At 46.3% G+C, this 7,724-nt stretch overlaps 1 protein-coding gene across 1 annotated transcript in view; it reads right to left on the minus strand.

Annotated features, from left to right (window-relative positions):
- The window catches only part of PRRT3 (proline rich transmembrane protein 3), a 10,275-nt gene extending 7,093 nt beyond the window's left edge, over positions 1-3,182 (minus strand). The window contains exon 1 of the mRNA XM_027864052.1: positions 3,071-3,182. The gene's annotated coding sequence lies outside the window, so the exon portion shown is untranslated. The remainder of the gene's footprint in view (positions 1-3,070) is intronic.
- Positions 3,183-7,724: the final 4,542 nt, after the last annotated feature.

Raw genomic sequence — 7,724 nt, forward strand, 5'->3', positions numbered from 1 at the left:
TGTGTGTGTGTGTGTGTGTGTGTGTGTGTGTTGTGTGTGTTGTGTGTATGTGTTGTGTGTAGGGGATTGGTACTTCCTGCTCCCTGGAGCAGAGAAGGGGAAGGGGAAGTTCAGGGACATGCCAGGATCTCTGACAGCCACTGTCCCTATGCTGAAGGGATCTCAAGGATGGTTACTTACCTGGGCAGTGGCCCTAGAGCCCCCTCATTCACCTTGCATCCCTCTCAGCTGCTTTGCCTGGGCTCAGTATCCTCAGAGATGCACAGACTTGGCTAACTGAGCCCTGCACTGCTGATGGTTGGTCTTGGAGCACCATCTCCAGTCACTGCAGCCAATTTAACTTTTTCTAGCTGGCAGTTTCTCCCTCCTGTTCACCCCCTCAATCACCTCCCCTCCCACCATGAGCACAGATTCATAGGTCATTAGAGATGAAAGGGACCTTAGAAATCACCTGCTGTCAACCCTCCTTTTACTGTGGGACAAACTAAAGCCCGGAGAATGTAACTTGGCCAGCATCACACAGTTATCAGATATTGGACTAGAGACTGGAACCCAAGTTTCCAGATTCTGAGTCTATCATTCTTAGCAACAGCCCCTCCCCAAAGACTTGTTCCCTCTCTTTTGTCCTGTTGTCTCCCTACAAGAGAGCAAAAGTTTAATCTATTGCTTGAATGACCAGCAGAGTTCTGGCTGTTCCAAAGGGGGAAGGACTGTGGAAGGCAGACCCAGAGAATCCCCGACTGTTCCTAAACCTGGACTGGCCTCCCATCTGAAGCAATTTGCAGTGGACCTCTACCCTTCTTCCAGTCTCAAGTATTATCCATACTTCGAACATGAATTTGTTGTGGGGCCACACTTTGGGACTCAGTTTTTCCATCTGTCAAATTGGACTAATAATATCTGTCTTACCTAAAGTCATCATCCTAAAAATATTGAGTGTCTCCTATGTGAGGACACCATTGTGAGCATCAAATTAAATAAGGAGACATTGAGGTCTTGTGCAAAAAGCCACTGGACTTGGATTCAAATCCAGCTTCTGCCTCTTGCTATCTAAATGACTTAGGGAAAATGGCTCTTCCTCTCTAGGTCTCAGTTTCCTGATTCATAAAATGATGAGGTTGCACTAGATGATCTCTAAGACCCTTTTCCAGCTCTAAATCCCATGATGCTAGTTATAAAAGGTTTTTAATAAAGCAATATATAAATGGGAAGTCCCATGTTTTTTATTATTGATAGAGGGTTCTGAAGTGATCTTTGCCTGCTTTAGAAAAGCCCCCAGCCTCAGTATTAGTCCCTCTCCTCCCAGGTTCCTCTCACTCATAGCGATGATCCCATTGGCTACACTCTTTGCATGGCCTTAGTTTCCCTAGCCTATATTCCTACAGCTGTTGGTCCACTCCCACCTGGTCCTCTTGCCCAGGTCTTCTTTAAGTCTTCCTTGTGTGGGGAGGGGGGAAGGCAGGGCCCTAGTTGTTGATTGGAAGGTGGGAGACCTGCTTTAATCTTACCCAGCTCCCAGGCTATTGAAAAGGGATCGTGGCTAACAGTGGAAGTGTCTGTCTTCTCTGCCTCCCTAGTATTTTAGCAGATGCAGGGGCTCTATGCCTTAGGATCATGGGATCACAGATTTAGAGCAAAGAGTCTTTGGAGGTCATCTAATCCTGCCTCCTCATTTTACAGAAGAAGAAACAGAGACCCAAGAAGTAAAGTGACTTGACCAGGGTCATACCGGTATTAAGTAAAAGAAGGGATAGGAACCTATTTCCTTTTACTCCTAATTCAGCGCTCTACCCACTGTAGTGAAAGGAGCAGGGAGATGGATCTGGGATTCAGCTGCCTACTCCTATGAGAGCCCTGTTCTTTCTCCCCCACTTCCCTAACATCTAACAACTTGGGCCAGTCCAAATATACCTGCTCTCTGGGCACTCTCTGCTTGCTATGTGTTCTTCCCTAGAGCAGCAGTTCACCTACCTGTGGTCAGGGGTGGAAGAAGCTTCTGGTTCAAGCACCCTACCCCCACCCCAGGGTGGAGTCCTGTAGCAGCAGGTAAGTGAAGGATCAATGATGTCAGTAGCAGTCCTCACCTTCACCCTCTTCCCCCATCTGCCTCCACAGGCATTGTGGGTGTCAGAATCCTCCTGTCCTACCCCTTCCCTGGGAGAGCTACCTCCTGTTCCATCATAGCCCCACCTTCTGCCTAACCAGGCACCCTAATCCTATAATGTTTCCATGTGGTGGATTAGGAGGGATTCTGAGATTCTAGACAAAGAAAAGATGCATTTTTCTAGCCCAGTGATTGAAGCCAAGATGAAAGTTAATCCTACAAGAGGAATGGGGACTGGAGAAGTGGGGTGTGTGTGAATGTGGATTGGGGGGGGGAGAGAAATCATGTGGTGTGTATGTGTGTTTGATGTGGATGGGGGAAGAAATTATGTGGGGGGTGTGTGTGTGTGTGTGTGTGTGTGTGTGTGTGTGTGTGTGTATGGGGCGGGGAATTACATGAAAAGGAACAGCAGGACTCTGGTACTTCAGTGGGGGAGGTAAAGTAAAAAAAGTCAGGAAACCCATACCCTTAAGTAGTCCAGGCCAGAGTCCTAGCTATGAGGAGGAGGGGGTGGCTGAGAGCAGGGGCACAGGCCAGACACCTTGGGGGTTCTTAACCTAGGCTTCATGGACTCCCAAGGGATCAATGGACAGATTTCAGTGGATTCAGTGGATTTCAGATTTCATTGCATTTTAAAAAGTATATTGATAACTTTCAGTATCATTGGTTTTCTTTGCGATTTTATGTATTTTATTTTATGCATTTTAAAACATTATTCTGAGGAGTCCATAGTCTTTATCAAAGTACCAAAGAAGTCCACAGCACTAAAAAGGTTAAGAATCCCTGGGCTGGAAGCTTTGGAGGCCCAAAGAATTTGTGAGCCAAGGCAGACCTATCTTAGCTCTCTTCCCAATGCCCTCGTACCCATGGAAGCAGGAGAGAGCTGGGGTTGGGGTGGGGATGGGGGTAGGGGAGGAAAACAGGGAGAGGGCCACTGATACAAGGAGCCTGGGCTCAGTAGCTTACCCAGAAAGCCTTTACAGTTCTCAGCAGCTCTGGGAGCCTCCCCAACCCAGCATCCTTTGCATGGGAGCCTGTCGGCTAGAGAAGAAGCCAGCCATCCTGGGGAGAGGTCCACAGCTTCAGCCCCTTCCAAATGCAGCCTGTTTCCTTTGGTGTTCTCAGTAAAGAGGGGCCCGCACAGGTGACTCCCTAAGCACACAGAGTCTGGGTGTGAAATCCTAACAGCCAACCTCAAGGTTTATCCAGGAGCAACCTAGGTGTTATGCAGACCCACCCACACATATGCAGAGCAGGACATGCACCTTAAGACACCCGCTGATAGCTTACACCCATCTACGTTCCTAGGCATCAGGATATCGAAATGGCAGTTTAGGTTTGGCGGTGAAGGTAGGAGCTGGGGAGGGATCTGGGGCTAGTCCAGGGCGGAGGAGGGGCCCCCTCCCACCAGATATACCAGGAATGAGAACAAAGTTCCTGTGCTGCCAGAACTCAGCCAGCTTTCCAGTGAAATGGGTTGGGGGAGGGTGGTGAGTCCTTGGCTCTCTAAGAGAGGACTGTGAATGTATTTTGGGGCATCCATGCCCTAACAGTCTGGGTGCTCAGTCTCAGAACTGTTCTTTGCTCCTCCCCACCCCCTACTCCTAGCAGAGACCAACACAAGATCATAAAACAGAATTGCTGTTCTTCCAGGCTAAGGGACAAAAGGTTGAATCTAGCCTAATCTCCTCATTTTGCAGCCTGAGGTCCAAGATGGAAAATGACTTGCCCAAGGTCACATAGGTAGCCCATGACAGAGCCGGAATTTCACCCCAATATTTCGGACATCTCCAGCGGCTTCTGCCACCATCCCAACTCTTGGGACACCCAGCCAACATCTTAGTTCTTCGGACCCTGGTCCCTTCCCCTTGAAGCCCCATCCCCGCTCCCCACTCCCATGCCCCGCCCACTCCCACGCGTGCTCGCGGACACTCGAGCTAGCGCGTGGGGTAGGGGCGTCTTCAAGAGCCCGTCTCCTGGCCCGACCCATTCCCGGGACCCCTCGCGCCCCTCTTCCGCTCCACTCACCTGAGTATCGGTCCAAGGTGTGCAGGGCACCCTCCCCCGCGCCAGGCGCCCGCCCCCGCCCGGAGCAGGTGGTGTCAGTGTGGAGCCCGCACCCGCTGCAGCAGCCGCAGCCGCTGCAGCAGCCTCAGCCGCAGTCCAGCCCGGCCCAGCCCCGCGTGTGAGGATGAGTTCTGGGTCCCTGATCCCTCCCTCCCTCCCTCCCACCCTCCAACCCAGCACCTTTCCTCCCGGGCCAGCGGCTGCCACCACGGACAGAGCCACGGGAAGCTGGCCCAGCGGGCGCCAGGCTGGAAGGGGTGGGGGTGGGGTGTGTGGGGGTGGGACTTGGGAGCCCCGGCCAGCCCCCTCCCCGCCCAGGCACCCGGGGAGCTTCTGCTGTCACTGGTTCTTGGGGCAGCAAGGAGAAGGGGCGAGCAGGCTCTGATCTGATTACTGAAAAGCTAACTGAACCAGGAGTAAGGAAACCCGGGGTCCTGTCCCACCTTTGTACTCAACTTGTTAGGTGAACTCATTGGAAGAAGTGTCTGTCACTCCACACTGACGAGCACCTGCTCGGCCTATGTATCAGGCCATCCCTGGGGCTGGGCTTATAGAAGCGTTACTCAATTGCAGAATGATAGAGATGGAATGGAGTTAAGAGATCAGCTAGCTAAATCCCCTAAATTGATTAAATTTTTTAAAAATTAATTTTTACATAATAGGGATAGGCCCTGGAGCTATGAATTCATTAGTTATAAGGATTTCCCAGGTGAAGAAACTCCTTCACCAATGCATGTGGGCACCCCTGCAATTCATAGTTGGTCTGCCATAAGATATTAAGAGAATTAACAGTGACAGGGCCAGATGTGTCAGAGGTAGGGCTGGAACCCAAGTATTCCTGTCTTCCAGACCAATTTTAGATCAAGTACCAAGCTGCCTTTTATTTTTAAAAAATATGCTTTAAAATATATTTTGTTAAATATTTCCCAAATTAAAAATTTTAGAAGTAGTTTTTAAAATTTTGAGTTCTAAATTCTCTCCCTCCCTCGTGGCTCTTCCCTACCCCTTGAGAAGGCCAGCAATATGATATCAATTATCATGTAAAATTATGCAAAGTATATTTCTATATTAGTCATGTTGCAAAAGAAAACACACACACACACACAAACACAAACCAAGAAAAATAAAAAAGTCAAAAAAGGGTGATTCATTCTGTACTCAGAGTTCATCAGTTCTCCCAAGCTGCCTTTTACAAGAATTTTGCTCAATTCTTTTTTTTTACATCAAGATAATTTCTCAACACATCTCTTATTCCTTTGAATCCTCCCTTGTACAAAAGAAAAAAAGACAAACAAAACCCAACCAAAAAAGTGAACAAATTAAACAGTTTAAACAATATTCTGTATACCTTAGGTAGTTTTTTTTTTCTATTAGGAGGTAAGTGTGTTTCATCTTCTGTTCTCTGGGACCAAATTTAGCCATGATAGATAACCTGAATTCAGCTGCATTTTTTTATTGTTTTCTATTGCATTGGGGGTGTGGGTGGGGAGGGCAGGGCAGGGTCCACCTGTAAATTGTATTCAGTTTTGCTTTCTTCACTCTGCCTCAGTTCATACAAGTCTTCCCATGTTCTTTCAAATCCCTCATATATACAATTTCTTACTGAGAGTTAATATTTCATTACACTCACATACCAAACATTTTTGAGTCATTTCTTTGTACTGATTCCTCAGTATTGATCCTACTTGTTCCCCATTTGTTTTTGTTTCGGTTTTTGGTTTTTGTTTTTTTTTTTGGCTAGGCAATCGAGTTAAATGACTTGCCCAGGGTCACACTGCTAGTGAGTATCATGTGTCTGAGGTTGGAGTTGAACTCAGGTTCTCCTGACTCCAGGGCTGGTGCTCTATCCACTGCTCCACATTTGTTTTCAACTACAAAGAGTGCCACACCAAATATCTTGGTATACATGAGACCTTTCTTTCATTGACTTCCTCTGGGTATACTACTCAATAGTGGGATTTCTGTGTCAAAAAGTATATACAATTTTGTGACTTTTCTAACACAAATTCAAATAATTTTCTGGGTCAATTGGACCAGTTCGTAGTTCCACCAACACACACATACATACATACATACTATATATGTTTATCATTGTGTCTGTCTTCCTTCAATTATTTATTCTTTCTTTTAACATCTTTGCCAATTTGATGGGTATGAAGTTGTTTTAATCTGTATCTCTCTTATTAGTGATTTGGAACATCTTTCCATGTGGTTTCTGGTCATTCCCACTTCTTCTGAAAATAGTTTGTGCATATTCTTTGATCTTTGACCACACTGAGGAGTGATTCTTGGTTATATATTTATGTCAGTTTCCTATGTAGCCATATAAACTCCAGCTATCTATAACCCAACTTCCACTTTCACTGACAAGTTGAGTCCCTAGGGACTGACTAACCACATTTCCTTCTTAGGGTTCTAGTGTTATCCCTGATGAGAAGCAGCAGATGTTTCTAATGCTCTCAGTTCTAGCCCCTATTCAACCATATTCCCTTAATATCAAGCCCTAGTTAGTATCCTATATTATATATATATATATATCTTCTAACCCTAACCCAATTAACATCAATTAGATTTTACAAAGGGATCTTAACTGAGAAGAAGTAGTAAGAGCACAAGTACTAATATAACCCTTCAAACTTGGGACACACCCTCTACCATCGTGGTTCTTGGGGAACGTGGGCTCAAACTTGAAGAGGTCACTACAAAACACTTGTTCCACCAAGTTCATTTCTGAATAATGCATAGCCTAGCAGTAGATGAGTTACTCCATTGTTGCAGCAGGACACAATATCTTGGAAGAGAGCCACTTCCGGGCTGGGTCAAGATCTTCAGGACTGCACCAGTACCTCACCCTGCTTGCCTGCAGGTCTCTAGTTCCTGGACATCAGGTGGCAATCACTCACTTTTCTGATCTTCCAAAACTCACAAGATTGCAACCATCTTAAATATTTCTTCATTTAAGAGCATTAAAAGATAGATTAAAAGACCAAAAAGAGGCTAAGATTAGGGGCCAAATGTGTGCATAGCCAGAGTGAGAAAAGCAAAATGACACTGATGCCTGGCACTCATTCCCCAGAGACTTTCAGCTGTCACTGCCTTGATCACCACCAGAAAAAAAAAAGCATGAGGCTGACTCAGCAACCAATCAGAGTGCCCCTCTTTAGCACACAATAAGCAGACAGGAAATGGTCATCGAATGATGTCATGAGGACCTTCCATTATCCATGTCTGGAAGTACGCTCACCAAACATCCACTTGGGGATTGCGTCAGGCAGAGTACTGCTGTGTCTGCTCCTAAGCTGAGCCCTCACTGGCCTGTCTCCCATTACACTTACTTATCTTGGCTATCAAACTTGTAACAGATATTAGATGCAAAGATTTTCCCCCATGTGACAGCATTGTTTCTGATTCTACTTGCATTGATTTTGTTCATCAAAAAGTTTTTTATATATAATCCTAATTGTATATTTTATCTTTCATGATTATCTCTGTCCCTTGTTTGGTTAAGAATTCTCCCTTTTGCCACGTGGTAGTTGCAAAAGGTGCCTTCTGT

Source organism: Vombatus ursinus, unplaced genomic scaffold, assembly GCF_900497805.2.
Source record: "Vombatus ursinus unplaced genomic scaffold, bare-nosed wombat genome assembly UNPS02014773.1, whole genome shotgun sequence".
Taxonomy (NCBI): Eukaryota; Metazoa; Chordata; class Mammalia; order Diprotodontia; family Vombatidae; genus Vombatus; species Vombatus ursinus.